Source organism: Mesocricetus auratus, unplaced genomic scaffold (genome assembly GCF_017639785.1).
Source record: "Mesocricetus auratus isolate SY011 unplaced genomic scaffold, BCM_Maur_2.0 Super-Scaffold_100027, whole genome shotgun sequence".
NCBI classification, from domain to species: Eukaryota; Metazoa; Chordata; class Mammalia; order Rodentia; family Cricetidae; genus Mesocricetus; species Mesocricetus auratus.
Genome location: NW_024429208.1, coordinates 18492484 through 18507918, shown reverse-complemented (window position 1 = coordinate 18507918; position 15435 = coordinate 18492484). Strand labels below are relative to the sequence as shown.

General features: G+C 43.9%; 1 pseudogene; it reads right to left on the bottom strand.

The window, feature by feature from the left end:
* Positions 1-352: 352 nt before the first annotated feature.
* The window catches only part of LOC101836975, a 112435-nt pseudogene continuing 97352 nt past the window's right edge, over positions 353-15435 (bottom strand).

The window sequence follows — 15435 nt, the reverse complement described above, 5'->3', positions numbered from 1 at the left end:
GCTCTGCCAGCAGCTGTGTGAATGGGTTTTGAAGTAGTTCCCTCCCCAGTCAAGCTTTCACGTGTGACTACGAACCACTGTCAACCTCCTGAGCACGCCGCTGGAACGGTGAAACGGGACCGTGTTTCAAGGTTATGCTCAGATTCCTGACCTGCATAAACTAGGAGAGGACCAGGGTTTTAAGCAGCTAAATTTGAGGTCATTTGCTACCCAAAGTCAGATTGCAGATGTGTTAAGGAAGCCAGAGTGCAGAATCCCCAACAGTGCAGCATAGTATCTATCTGGGTTATCCTCTCACTTCTGGTTCACACCTCAGATGCACTACTGATTCACACCTCTATGGACTTGTGGCTCACACCACTGTGCACTTCTTATTCACACCTCTGGTACACTTCTGATTCACACCTCTGCTGCACTTCTGATTCACACCTCTGTTGCACTTCTGGTTCACACCTCTGTTGCACTTCTGATTCACACCTCTGGTGCACTTCTGGTTCACACCTCTGCTGCACTTCTGGTTCACACCTCTGGTGCACTTCTGATTCACACCTCTGGTGCACTTCTGGTTCACACCTCTGCTGCACTTCTGGTTCACACCTCTGCTGCACTTCTGGTTCACACCTCTGCTGCACTTCTGGTTCACACCTCTGCTGCACTTCTGGTTCACACCTCTGCTGCACTTCTGGTTCACACCTTTGGTGCACTATCAGAGCAGTCATAATTATCTTAGTATGAATTATCATTGAGTCAACTTTTCTCTGATAGAAATGCATTTGGGTTTTTAAATATCAAATTGGGGGATTTAAAGCAATCAATGAATAAATCAGAAAAGATTATTTTTAATAAAAAGACCCTTTCCTGGAACCTCTGAATTAGCATCACAGAATACAGATCAAGTCTTGGCCCCGGTTTAAATACTTTAAATCTTCTCATTTGTTTTGAAACTCCTCTTTTCTCCCCTGCTAACTTTTTAGCCAGTCCATCCCCGCCTTGGTGACATAGCCCTAATTTAAGTTTCTATCAAAACCCATTATGATTTCCACTCCACTGCCCTTGAATGCTGCTGGATTAAGATAGCAGCATAATTAATGGGCCACCTTGCTAACACTCTTGCTTCTTTACATCCCAGAGAAAATGTCAAGTCACATATTTCCTGTGGAAATCAGGACGACTAGCAGATTTCACTGTCATTTATAAATTAGTTAAGAAGTATCAAAAGGCAAAGACATTCAGAGACAGTGAATCCAGTGATCTGTTCACACAATGACCACATGCACCCCTAAGCAGAATCTTTAAAAAAAATACCTAAGGGTGCATGCATGTATAAAACTGTCCAAGAATAACAAAGGGAATAAAAAAAGTATTTGAGGGGTCTTCATCACAAAATAAAAGCAAGCTGATTTAATGCAACTTCATTATAGTCATCTCAGGGGACTGGTTCCAGCACATGCTCATACCAGGATCTGCTGGTATTAGTTCAATATAAAAATTGTTGTATTTATGTGTAACCAGCACCCATGCTCATGAATCCTATAGGGCATTCCTAGATTACTTTCAGAGCCTAACCAGAGGCAGATGTTGACTTTGTTCAAATAGCGATGTGGAAGCTGTCCATGTATCTTCAGTACAGGCATGATTTAGTCTCAGATTAGTTGAACCTGAAGTTGTAGAATCCATGGGTACAGAAGTGCCCAGCACATTCCCTAAAATGGATCTTAGAAATTCTGGATGAAATATAATAAAACTCAGACTGTACAGATGGCTTAGTTGTTAAAAGGTTTTCTAGGCAATCGTCCAGGTTCTCAAATCCCATGTAAATTATGGGTGGACAGGATGACTCACCTGCAATTCCAGCCTCAGTAAGGAAGACTGGATCTCCCAGAGCAAGCACGCTGGGCAGCCAATCTAGCCATAGCCACAAGCTCTGGGTTTGATGGAGAGTCCCTGCCTCAATGAACAAGGCAGAAGAACAATGAAAGTTGATTCCCAGTATCAACTCTGGGCCTCCAGAATCACACACACACACACACACACACACACACACACACACACACACACACGTGCACAAAAAATATGTGCATGCACACAAACACACATGCATGCAAACACCAAAAAAAATGGAAGATGAAGAAAAAGCTATACAGACAGAGCACAACTTTATCTAAAGTAGGTAATTAAATACAACGCTAACCTGTTCCTATTTGGTTAACACGGAGGGAACAGACATCCAGAGAGTAAGGGCTGCAGGTTGCTCAATTGCAGTGACATTTACACTAAGCAAATGGCACTCGTGGAATGAAACTGAGAGGTGAGAACGGAAGGGCTCTTACGCCCGAGCTGAGGTCCTGCAGGCTGAGGCTGACATTTTAAAACTCTAGAGGAGCAAGAAACCCACCACGTCAATGTATTCCTGCGTGGCCGTGACAAATAATCATAAACTCAGTGGCTTAAAACAACAGAAGGCCATTCTGGAAACCCAGCATCAGAGATAAGCAGGACTTCACCCCCTCTGGAGACTTCAGCAGGGAATCCATTATCAGGATTTCACTTTTTTTTTAACATGAGAGTTTTATTAATTCTTTGAGAATGTCAGACATGCATCTAATGAATGAAGAAAACTTCTGTGCAGCAGACAGTGGTTAATACAGAAGCATATACCAAGTCAAAGTATAGAGAGTAAGTGTCTATGGCGTGTTCCACCACAAAGGGGACATCTATATCACACCCCTTCCCAAGGCTCAGCGACCGTTCCAGGAGAGGGGTGCAAAGACTGTGAATAGTTAGTCAGGGAAGGACAAAGGGTGTCTTCTAAACATAACTAGACTGCTGAGCTCACCAACAGCTGTAGTTGCCTGTATAAAACCTGCACACAGTCAAGCCAGTCAACATTCCAGAACAAAAGGGGTGAGAGGATGATAAGTCCTGAATACTTGGAAGCTATTGATAGTTGATGATTTCCAGGAGAGAGTCACTTTGCTTTAAGGACATGACTCCTAGTAGGTCCACCATTCTCCAGTGGCCACCCCTGACTGTATTAACAACACAAATTGGACTCTGTGTTTTCTTTGGTTTTGTTTAGTTTTTAAGAAAGGGCATGAAGTTGGGAGGGTGTGGGAGGGTGAAGGTTCATCTTGGAGGAGTTACAGGCTGGAGTGGGACAGGAGCCGTCTCCCATATATAGTATCGGCAGCTGGTCTGTGGCCTGTAGTGATGGCACACCAATCTTTGTCTCCATCTTCAGAGTCTTCCAGCCACATCTCCCTCTGCCTCTATCCTATAAGGATACATGTTTACTGACTGAAAGGATCACCCAGTGATCAAAGATGAAGCCCTCTTCTCAAGATCCCTGACTTTAGCACATCTGTAACACTTTCCCCAAATAAGATAACATTTTTAGGCTCCAGGGATTCTGATGAAGCTGCATGTTTGGAGCTGTCACTCAGACCACATTTCTATGGTATTTTCCCCTGTGTATTTATGTGACGGGGATACTCGTGTGTGCACTGGTACATATACGCATTTGTGTACATGTGGAGGTCAGAGGTTGATGTCAGGTGTCTTTCTCAATCTCTCCTCCACCTTAAATCTTGAGTCAATCTCTCACTGAGATTAGAACTGTAGCCACCCATCTCCATTTCCCCAGCCCCAGGATTACAGATGCACACAGTCTGACCAACTTTTACATAGGCTCTGGGAATCTGAACTCAAGATTCTCCTGCCTGTGCAGCAGGCATTTTATCCTCTGAGCCATTTCTTCAGCCCTATGGTGAGGTCTTACCCCAAGTGAGGCAGAGAGCTAACTGTAAAGACATGCCTCTTCATGAAGTGAGGCACCTCAGAAGACAACCCAATCCCTAAAAGACAGCAAAAGGATGAGCAAGAAGGCATGCTCAATAGTCAGGAGGGTGACTTGGTAGTTGGTGGTCTGCTGTGGGCTTTCAGTTGCGGGGGGGGGTGCAGGAGGATTAAAGAGCCTTAGAAGAGAGAGATAACAGATAGACATACTAAAGTAACACGACATGAGTGTAGGGTTCAGATGTGTGCAGAGAAAAGTGGCATGAATTGTGATCCCAGACATTGGCAACATCTCTCCAGAACCCATGAAAACCCTAAAGTCTTAGAAGTGGCAATGCACACTGTGTAGACTCCTGCATGGTTCAGCGAGCTCAAGGACTCTGGAAGATATAGGCTCTCCTTAGAAGTACAAATCCAGCCCATGCTATCACTGAGCAATGTTAGCCTGGATACCTTACTTTTATTTATATTTTTTAAACATTTATTATTTATTAGTGTTTTCCTGCATGAGTTCATGTGTGCCACATGTGTACAGGAGTCTGCAGAGGCCAGAAAAGGGCATCAGATCCCAGAGAACAGGAGTTATAGAGCCTCCATGTGGATGTTGGGAATCAAACCTGGGTCCTCCACAAAAGTAACCAGTGCTCTTAATCACTGAGTCATAGTTCCTATGCTGGATTCTTTACTTTTAAAATCAAGTCTCTACTAACTCCCCACCACCACCACAGACCTTGAACCATGGAGATGTCACACAATAAACAATGCACATCATAGGCAATGAACTGTAAGCTGGAGGCTTTCCATTTACACTGTGTGTGTGTGTGTGTGTGTGTGTGTGTGTGTGTGTGTGTGTGTGTGATGAAAACTTAGGAGGCAGTAGGGAGATAGATGAAGGCTGCAGATATAAAAATATATTATGTGTGTAGTACACAAATACACAAATATACACGTGCATCTTCATGATGCAACTATTGTGATAAACACAAAGGTTGGAAGATCCTGTCTACTGTAAATATATTTGGGCCAGATTGTTCTGTGGTATGGAAAGCCAGACTAGCAATATAAATGCAAGCATTTGTCACCTTTAAGCATCAAAGGGAAAAGATTTTTAATATGTAGAAACTCACTGACATTCCCTCTAGAAAGTCATTTCCAAGCACCCTTTAAAAAGTGAAGGTGTAATGGAAATTTCAAGTCTCCTATTCACAGATTCCGTGCCACTGTGTTTCCTCTCTTCTGAAAATCAATAGAGGCTATTAATCATCTCTCCTGCAACCCAGAGTCTGGAAGTGTTTTAAAGGTGAAGCACAGAGTTTGAGAGGGGTGTGCAAAGAATGTGCCCACCTCTTAGAGAAAAAGCACTCTAAGTTACAGGTGATGGTTGTAGGTGTTTCTAGTCATCAAGTTATTGTAGCCCGGTCCCCAGACTCGAAGAAGAGACCTTGAACCATGGAGGTGTCACAAAATAAACAATGGCACATCATAGGCCATGAAGTAACTGTAAGCTGGGGTCTTTCCATTTACACTACGTGTGTGTGTGTGTGTGTGTGTGTGTGTGTGTGTGTGTGTACATGGGTTGGGTGTGCATGAGGGACCAGAGGTCAACCTTGAATCAACATTATTCCTCAGCCACCTCTCCACCATGTTTTTTTAGAGTGGCTCACTAGGACTTGAAGCTCACTAAGTCTCTGACTAGACAGAGACTCCCAGGGATCTGTCTGCCTCCATCTCTCTGACAGCAAGTGTTTTACTGACTGATCTATCCCCTCGGTGATAAACTGGGCTCTTAAACAAGGACTTTGTACCCTGAATCATGTGCCAGGGACAAGATGTCATGGAAGTTACTACTGTGTTTGTCCCTCTTTCTTCTCTTTGTCTTGCCGGACTCCTCAGAGTCAGTGTGTCATATCATAGGCAGGGCACAGGGAAAGCACTGACAAGACCACCTGAGGCAAGAGGAGAAGCCTTCCCTGGGGCTCTGTGCTTGTCAGAGTGAGAGAGTCAGGAAGAGGATCACAGGAAGACTTCCACAACTGCCACACCTTTTCTCTGAAATCTTCACTCACCTGTACTCCCGCAGCTTATAGAGAACCACTAACTCAAAGAAGTTAGGAGAACAGATGGCTAAGTTTAGAGCCACAGCTCTCAGGCTCCGGTACTCATCAGTTACTGCAGGGTTTGTTAAAGCCTAGAGATTCTGATTCCCTCTGGCCTGGACAGGAGGCTAATGACCGACATATCTGACAGGCCCTCGCATTTCTGATTCTACAGATCTGGAATGGGACGACAGTTTCCATTTCTAGCTGTTGCTCCTGCTGATCCAAGGATAACACTTTGAGAAATTCTGCTTTAAGTCATAGAGCTTTGGGCTAGATATCAAGAATCATTCTTCAGCTCAGTGGTTAAGTGCAGACAGTGCTCTGAAAGCAGACCAAGTTCTGTTCCCAGCACCCATGTCAGATGGCTAATAATGTGTGTAACTTCAGGGTCCGATGCCTCTGGTCCCCACAGACACCTGCACTCACCTGCATCTATCCAGCCTTATGCTGCGGTCTTACTCCATGTGAGAAAGGGAACTAGAAAGAGACCTCTTCATAAAGTGAGGTGCCACTGGAGACAGCCAATCTGTAAGCAAAAACACAAGTGATGGGGGGAACACCACCAAGTCAGAAGAGCAACTTGATGAATGGTGATCTGTTCCATGCTGAACATAGGGAAGAATTAAGAGCCTTATAAAAGAAACATGAGCTCTCTCAAATCCCATGACTTGGGGACTACAGCCAGGTCAACTCGGCCCCAGACTGACAACTAAGCAACCAGGAGCCTGCAGAGAGAGCTGGTTCATTTCTGCCCACACTCAGGGCAGAGGTCAGAGGTGAGCTCTGGGTCCCCATCTTAGATCTGAATTCCTCCCCCTCACCCTGTTTTGGATCCCCTGACCTGGGGACTGCAGCCAGGTGGATTCACCCCCAGACTGACGACCAAGCTACCAGGAGACTGCAGAGAGAGCAGGTCTATTCCTGCCTGCACTCAAGACAGAGGACAGAGGACAGAGAGCAGAGAGCAGAGGCCAGACATTATTGGATTTGCTTGTACCCACTGAAAGGGAACCCTGGTTGCCTACCCACCAGGAGAGGAAGAGGGTCTTTCTACACCCACTGGAAGAAGTGATAGGAAAGAGGCAATGTAAGAACACCTCAGCAACAGAAAAACAAATATGACACCATCAGAGTCCAGAGATTCTACACCAGCAAACCAGAACACCCTAGTGCAGATGAAGCAGAAGGGAATGACGTTAAAAACACATTCATGAAAATGTGTTTCTCAAAGAGGAAATGAGAAAATCCCTTAAAGAAATGGAAGAAAAAACAAACCAAAAAATTCAACATATGCAAGAAAGGGAGTAAAATAGGAAGCAAAAATTACAAGAAAGAATTCAAACAGTGCAAGGGTTGAAAGCTGGCATGGAGATAATAAAAAAAACACAGTCCGAAGGAATGCTGGAAATAGAAAAACTGGGGAAATGGTCAGGTACTACAGATGCAAGCATAACCAACAGAATACAAGAGATGGAAGAGAGAATCACAGGTGTTGGAGACACGCTAGGAAAAATAGATTCATCGACAAAACAAAATCTTAAGTCCAACAATCCCTAACAAGACCAAACCTAAGAATAATAGGTATAGAAGAAGGCGAAGAAACCCAACTCAAATGGGCAGAAAACATATTCAACAAAATCATGGAAGAAAACTTTCCCAACCTAAAGAAAGACATGGCAATGAGGGTACAAGTACCTTATAAAACACCAAATAGAGTGGACCACAAAAAAGTCCCCTTGCCACATAATATTCAAGACCCCAAGCATAAAGAATAAAGAAAGAATACTTAGAGCAGCTAAGGAACAAGGTCAAATAATATATAAAGGCAAACCTATCAGAATTACACCTGTCTTCTCCATAGAAACTCTGAAAGCCAGAAGGTCCTGAACAACTTTCTGGATAGATATCACCCGCCAAAATTAGATCAAGAACAGATAAGCAATTTAAATAGACCTATAATCCCTATGGAAATAGAAACTGTCATCAAAAGTCTCCCAACCAAAAAGAGCCCAGGGACAGATGTCCTCAGTATTGAATTCTACCAGAAATTCAAAGACAGCTTACACCAATTCTCCTCAAAGTATTGGATGCAATAGAAGCAGAAGGGTCATTGCCAAACTCTTTTGACAAGGCTTCAATAATCTTGATACCCAAGCCACACTAAGAAAGAGAACTTCAGACCAATATCCCTCATGAACATTGATGCAAAAATACTCAATAAAATACTGGCAAATCAAATCCATGAACACGTCAGAAAACTCATCTGCCATGATCAAGTAGGTTTCATCCCAGGGATGCAGGGATGGTTCAACATACAAAAATTCACCAGTGTAATCCACCATATAAAAAATTGAGAAACAAAAATCACATGATCATCTCACTAGATACAGAAAAAGTCTTTGACAAATTCCAACACCCCTTCATGATAAAGGTCTTGGAAAGATCTGGGATAACAGGAGCATACCTAAACACAATAAAAGCTATATACAGCAAACCAACAGCCAACATCAAACTAAATGGAGAAGTACTCAAAGCAATTCCCCTAAAATCAGGAACAAGACAAGACTGCCCACTCTCCATACCTCTTCAATATTGTACTCAAAGTTCCAGCCAGACCAATAAGACAACAAAAGGAGATCAAAGGAATACAAATTGGAAAGGAAGAGGTCAAATTTTCACTATTTGCAGATGATATGATAGTTTACATAAATGACCCGAAAAACTCTACCAGGGAATTCCTACAGCTAATAAATACATTCAGCAAAGTGGTAGGATACAAGATCAACTCAAGAAAATCAATAGCCCTACTATATACAGACGATAAAAGGGCTGAGCAAGAAATCAGAGAAACATCACCCTCTACAGTTGCCACAAACAACATAAAATACATTGGGGTAACCCTAACCAAACAAGTGAAAGACCTATATTGCAAGAACTTTGAGTCTTCAAAGAAAGAAATTAAAAAAGACACCAGAAAATGGAGAGAGCTCCCATGCTCTTGGATAGGTAAGATCAGCATAGCAAAAAAAATGGCAATCTTGCCAAAAGCAATCTACAGATTCAATGCTATCCCACTGAAATCCCATCATAATTCTTCACAGATCTTGAAAGAACAATTCTCAACTTTATATGGAAAAACAAAAGACCCAGGATAGCCAAAACCACCCTGTTCAACAAGGCAACGTCCAGAGGCATCACCATCGCTGACTCCCTGACTTCAAGCTCTATTATAGAGCTATAATCCTGAAAACAGCTTGGTATTGGTACAAAAATAGACATGTAGACCAATGGAATCAAACTGAAAACACTGATATTAACCCACACACATATGAACACTTGATTTTTGACTAAGGAGCTAAAATTATACAAGAGAAAAAAGAAGGCATCTTCAACAAATGGTGCTGGCATAACTGGATGCTGTCATGTAGAAAACAGCAGACAGACCCATGTCTATCGCCATGCACAAAACTTAAGTTCAAATGGATTAAAGACCTCAACATAAATACAGTCACACTGAATCTGTTAGAAGGGAAAGTGGAAGGTACCCTTGAACGAATTGGTACAGGAGACCACTTCCTGAGCGTAACACCAGCAGCACAGACACTGAGATTGACAATAAATAAATGGGACCTGCTGAAGCTGAGAAGCTTCTGCAAGGCTAAGGACACAGTCAACAAGACAAAAAGGCAGCCCACAAAATGGGAAAAGATATTCACTAATCCCACATCTGACAGAGGGCTGATCTCCAAAAATCTACAAAGAGCTCAAGAAGCAAGTCTCCAAAACACCAAAAGCAGAGGATCCAATTAAAAAGTGGCTGCAGAACTAAATAGAAAATTCTCAATAGAGGAGACTAAACTGGCCGAGAGACACTTAAGAAAGTGCTCAACATCCCTAGCAATCAGGGAAATGCAAATCAAAACAACTCTGAGATACCATCTTACTCTTGTCAGAATGACTAAAATCAAAAACACCAATGACATTATGCTGGAAAGGATATGGAGAAAGAGGTACACTCCTCCACTGCTGGTGGGAGTGCCAACTGGTATAGCCACTATGGAAATCAGCATGGAGATTCCTCAGGAAAATGGGAATCAGTCTGCCACAACACCCAGTAATTCCACTGTTAGGCATATACCCCAAAAAATGCACATTCATACAAGGACATCTGTTCTACTATGTTTATAGAAGCACTGTTTGTAATAGGCAGAACCTGGAAGCAATCTAGATGCCCCTCAACTGAAGAATGGGTAGAGAAAATGTGGTACATTTACACAATGGAATACTATTCAGCAGAAAGAAACAATGGAATCTTGAAATTTACAGGCATATAGATGACACTAGAAGAAACCATCCTAAGTGAGGTAACCCAGTCACAAAAAGACAAACATGGTATGTACTCACTCATATATGGATTTTAGACATGAATCAGGGGAGTGTCAGTCTACAATCCCACTGCCAGAGAAGCAGGGAAACAGGAAGAACCCTAAGAGAGATATACATGGTACCCCAGAGAAGGTGGAATGAGGCAAGATCTCCTGAGCAGATTGGGAGCACGGTGGGGGAGGGGAAAGGGAGCCAGGAAAAGAGAGGGAGACAAGAGGAAGGGAGAGGAGGACATGGGGGAGCAGGAAAGCTGAGTTGGGGGAAGAATAGAGGAGAGCAGGATGAGAGACACTATAATAGAGGGAGCCATTCTAGGTTTGACGGGAGATCTGGCACTAGTGACAACTCCAGAAATGTACAAGGATGACACCAACTGGCAAACTAAGCAGTTATGGAGAGACTACTTTAAATGCCCCTCCCTAATAATGATTTTGATGACTATCTTACATACCATCCTAGAATCTCCATCCAGTGACAGACTGAAGCAGAGGCAGACACCCACAGCTAAACACTGAACTGAACTCCTGGAACCCAGTGACAGAGAGAGAGGAGTGATGAGCAAAGGGGTCAAGACTGGGCTGGTGGATCCCAGAGAAACAGCTGACCTGAACAAGGGGGAGATCTTGGACCCCAGACTGATGGCTGAGAGGCCAGCATAGAACTGATCCAGACCCCCTGAACGTGGGTGTCAGTGAAGAGACTCAGGCAATCTATGAGGTTTTTGGGATAGTAGATCAGTATTTATCCCTGGCACACAAATGGACTTTGGGGACCCATCCCACAATGAGGGATGCTTTCTCAATCTGGACACTTTGGGGAGGGCCTGGGCCCTCCCCAGAACGAAATGACAGTCTCTAGAGATTTCCCCATGGAGTGCCTTACCCTCCCTGGGGAATGGAGTGGGGATTGTGTGGGGGGCTAGAGGGGTTGGGGGGAGGGAATGGGCATGAAGGGGAGGGAGAGGGCACTGGGACTGACATGGGAAGCAAGCTTGTTTCTAATTTAAATATATAATAAAAAGTGTAAAAAAATAAAAGAAACATGACAGATATAAATACAAAGGCCACAAGGCATGAGTACAGGGTTCAGTGTATCTCCTCATACTTAATATCAACTCTTGATAAGCTAAGACATATAGTTTAAAACACCCTTATAAAGTGACTGTCCATGTTTGCTGTTGGTGCTATTTTTAATCTCTTCCAGTTCTCTTAATTATTATTCCCCCAAACTCACTAGTTAAACTTCACTTAGATAATACTGAAAACCCAAATGATATCATCCCATGGTCCTTTGGAGGATTATTCTTGTTGGAATAGATCAGGTAATTAAGACTTGACGGAATCTGTGCCCTGCTTTGCCTTGTCCTTGCTGAAACACTCATCTAAAGCAACATCAGGACAGACAATGATGTCAGCTCACACCAAAGCTTAGAGCAGTAGTTCTCAACCTGTGGGTCGTGACACCTTTGGGGGTCGAATGACCCTTTCACAGGAGCCCCCTAAGATCATCAAAATGATCTTTACATTACAACTCCTAACAGTAGCAAAGTTGCAGGTGTGAAGCAGCAAAGAAATGATTTTATGGTTGGGGGTCACCAGAACACAAGGAACTGTACTACAGGGTCACAGCATTAGGAAGGCTCTGAACCACTGGCTTGGAGCCTTTGCTTTCCCCTCATTTAGGCATATGAGCCGGAGCAATCAGAGGTATTGAATCCAAGCCAGATTCTGGTTGGCTATGGCAGCTGTCTTTCCACAGTACTGATCAGCAAAGACACACAGTGTCAGCAAAGGACTAGATGAAGGCGTTGGAGGGACTCTGAGGCAGACGCCTTGGCAAAAGTCACCCATGACAGGAGTATGGGGAAGGTGGCAAATAACAAAAAGATAATGGCATACATGTCATTGTTGCTACTTGGCTGCAAGTCTCTGTTTAGTTTGGGTTAACTTTCTTGGATTGCCCTTAAGAAGAGGCCACTGTGGCAAGGAAACATTATCCACCAAATGAAGGGAAATGCAAGATTTTTTTAAAAAATCAACTCTTCAGTGTAAATTAACTCATTCAACTGAAGGCGGGCAAGTCACTGCCAAGTAGGGCAACTTCAAGTTGCAATTAAGGGTAACTCTCCATGCTGTGGGCTCAGTGGCATATGGTGCCTGTCCCAGAATCCAAACAGCTCATCAGGAAGACACTTTAATTAGTACATACTCTAAGCTCAGTGACGGTGCTGTCACGTCTACAGAGCAGGGCAAGAGGCCACGTCTGAAGGCATTGCCCTTTTGCCAAACTTTTCAAACACACACTGCCATTCCACCCAACAGGAAAAGGTGAAGTAACTCTTCTTCCCTTTAGATAGTACGCCAAACAAAGGCTTTCACATTCCAGATGGCTAGTGATCCAGCTGATGTACGAGCCCAAGGGATAGAGGCAAATATCAGATAGTTTTTCCTCCAGCTGCCTTTATGAGGCTGGAAAATTCTGTTACCTCAGCTAAAATAAATCACGTCTGCTCTCTCTGGCCCAGTCCTTCCTCCCTCTGGAAGACTCCCTGGTTTCCCCCCAATGTCACCATCACATTGCAGACCTGGTTAAAAATGGAGAGCTCAGCCGGGCGGTAGTGACACACGCCTTTAATCCCAGCACTCGGGAGGCAGAGGCAGGTGGATCTCTGTAAGTTGGAGGCCGGGCTGGACCGACAGCCTCCAAAACAATAGAGAGAAACCCTGTCTCATAAAAAAAAAGAAAAAATGGAGAGCTCAGGCTTGGTGGTAAAGTGCTCCCTTCTCAAGTGTGACAACCTGAGTTCAATACCCATCACACACACACACACACACACACACACACAAAGCCAGGTGTGGTGTGCACACTTGTAATCCCAGGGCTGGGGAGGCAGAGACGGGCAGACGTCTGCTGCTCACTGGCCACTCAGCCTACCATGTTTAGTCAGTTCCAGGCGGCAAGAGAACCATCTCAAAACAAAGACAAACCCTAAGAAGAGGAGGAGGAACAAACAAACTGGAGTCCCGTTAGAGAGAACAAACCAAGGGCAGAGTGAGTCACCGTGGAAGGGACTGAGTCCCCTTTCTAGGGAAATTTGCAGACTCAGACTGACAGGCACGTTTACTTCAACAGCTGGTTCTCTGCTGGATGTCCATGGTTTCTATCAGTACACCAGTACAGAACACTAGTCCTTTACACCGGAAATGTGTTCCAACAGAAATTTACAATCCTCTTTAAAACCCAAAGGAGTAGGGTGCCCTGACAGTCATACTTTATCATGAACAGTGCCAGTGTAGGCATCCATGGAGGCAGAACAACCCTCAGACCATACCAGTTTCTTAGTGAGTCGTGGATGCCGTACTGAATTTTCATTGCATCATCCCATTAGATGGGAAACTTACAACTTCTCCTCTCCTCTCAAGAAAGTAAAACTCTTTAAGTGACCTAAACAGTTTCCCTTGATGGAAGACAAAGAGTAAAAAATGACTCTTTGCTGAACAGTCAGCTTGAGAATAATTTATGGCAGTTAATTAAACCTTAGCCTGATATTTTCTATTTTTAAAGGGACGACCAATTATTTACTCATTCATTTCCCTGGGTGTACTCAGGAGCACTTAAGTACGGTGTCAGATGTCAAATAGAGGTGACTGGCAGCCTGGAATTAAAGCAGTCACTCTGCCTGGGGCTCACTCTCTCTTGGTTGGCTGGCCACTGTGACTTAGAAATGAAACTGTTATGCTCTGGTACTCCGTGCCTTTTCTCCAGATATCATTTTAATAACTCTATTGACATGTCAAGGTAGGCAAAGTTGTCAAAGGTGGTATCAAATGGTCCAATAAATCAAAGCTCCATCTATCTTCATTTCCCATTACTCCGGCATCTAGTTCTAACACAATCAGGGTCCATCCACAGATCTCTAATGCTTTACAAATGTCAGGCAGACTTTCAGATTATCCTTGAAGAGTCTTCCCAGCAAGTTATAGAACAGGCCTCTGTTGTTTCAGACCTAGGAAGGTGTCCCAGTTGGGTCATTATTACTGTGATGACACACCATGACCAAAAAGGAAGTTGGAGGGGAAAGGATTTGTTTGGCTTACATTTCCATATTGTTCAAAGCAAATCAGGGCAACAACTGAAATAGAACAGAAATCTGGAGGCAGGAGCTGATGCAGAGGCCAAGGGATGGGTGCTGCTTACTGGTTTGCTCCCCATGACTTGCTCAACCTGCTTTCTTATAGAACCCAGGACCACCAGCCCAGGGATGGTTCCACCCACAATGGGCTGGGCCCTCCCTCATCAATCACTAATTCCCCTATAGGCTTGCCTGCAGCTCAGTCTTATGGAAGCGTTTTCTCAACTGAGGCTCCCTCCTCTGAGGACTCTAGCTTGTGTTAAACTTACATAAAACTAGCCAGTACAGAGCGTTAGGTTGGTTTTTAAGCACTAGGCTATAGGCAAAGGTGCTGGTTCCTATGCATTGGCTTAGTCTCCCATGTAGGAGATCTACAAGGTTTGAAAATGTTAGCGAATACCTTCTGTTCTCTCCAACACACAGGCACATCTAATTAACCTTCATGCTCTTTCCCAACTAGCCCGAACAGGCCTCAGCCTTCATCAGAACTGGCTGTTAGACACTAAAATCCAACCAGAGCTGGAGTAAAACCTGAAAGCTATTTGCTGTATCAGTCACACTAGGTCACAGAAGAGAATGGCAGGACACTAAAGCTGGTCGAACGTGTGGTTCATTAAACACAGCATTCTATTATAGAAGCAACGGCACAGGAAGGGGGAGGGGCCTTGTCCTCTGATACCAACCTTAAAAGCTATCCTCCCCTCTATCCTACCACTCCTCACAGGTCTGCAGTTTCTGAAATCCCAAGGCCATGTTGCCTTCTAGTTTGCAAATGAGTAATAACTCAGTCAGCGGAAGTCTTCAGACATGCGAAGGGGCTGGCCAAGGCAACCAACAGATAGAAACTCCTCTGAGATATAACATTCTTCTGCAGTTCTGAGGTAAATGATGCTTTCGTTTTGTTTATGTTGTGCTTTTATTTGCAAGCCTGTTCTCTGCGTCAATAGATTTATAATTCCCTGTGTAGGATCCTGAGCACACATCATATTTTTGTTCCTTTATCCATAGCAAGTCACTGTGGGG